At 30.9% G+C, this 446-nt stretch overlaps 1 protein-coding gene across 5 annotated transcripts in view; it reads left to right on the forward strand.

Moving 5' to 3' along the window:
• Positions 1–446, forward strand: part of lilli (AF4/FMR2 family member lilliputian) — a 323,624-nt gene that overhangs the window by 314,095 nt on the left and 9,083 nt on the right. The window lies entirely within an intron of this gene.

Raw genomic sequence — 446 nt, forward strand, 5'->3', positions numbered from 1 at the left:
ATATGCTACAGACCTACAAAGTGAAAAGAAAATTTTTCATTTTTTTTCAGCTCGTAGTTTTTTATGTGTAAAAATTACAAAACTCACATAAATTCAAAAAATATAGAAACCCTTTGAAAGTAGAGATTTCAAGCTTTAAAATCCCCTTTTAAAATTTCAATTTTGATTTTAATGAAGATATTGATGGGGAAAGGTTTACCAACTTGTCAAAAGACTTCCAACCCAATATACAGGGTGTTTCCAAATTAAATGGCAAAACTTCGGGAGCGTGTAGAGGAGTAAAAAACTAAGAAAAAAAGTCCTATAGACATATGCTCGTTTTTGCTCCGTTTCAGAGAAATCGAAAAAAAATGTTTACATTTCTTGCCATATCTAGCACCGACATATTTGATTACATTTTCCACTTTCTGTTATGAATTTGTCAGTCGCTCTTTGAAAGCCTTTAA

The sequence above is a fragment of the Mycetomoellerius zeteki genome, unplaced genomic scaffold (genome assembly GCF_001594055.1).
Source record: "Mycetomoellerius zeteki isolate Tzet28-1 unplaced genomic scaffold, Tzet1.0 scaffold172, whole genome shotgun sequence".
Lineage (NCBI taxonomy): Eukaryota > Metazoa > Arthropoda > Insecta > Hymenoptera > Formicidae > Mycetomoellerius > Mycetomoellerius zeteki.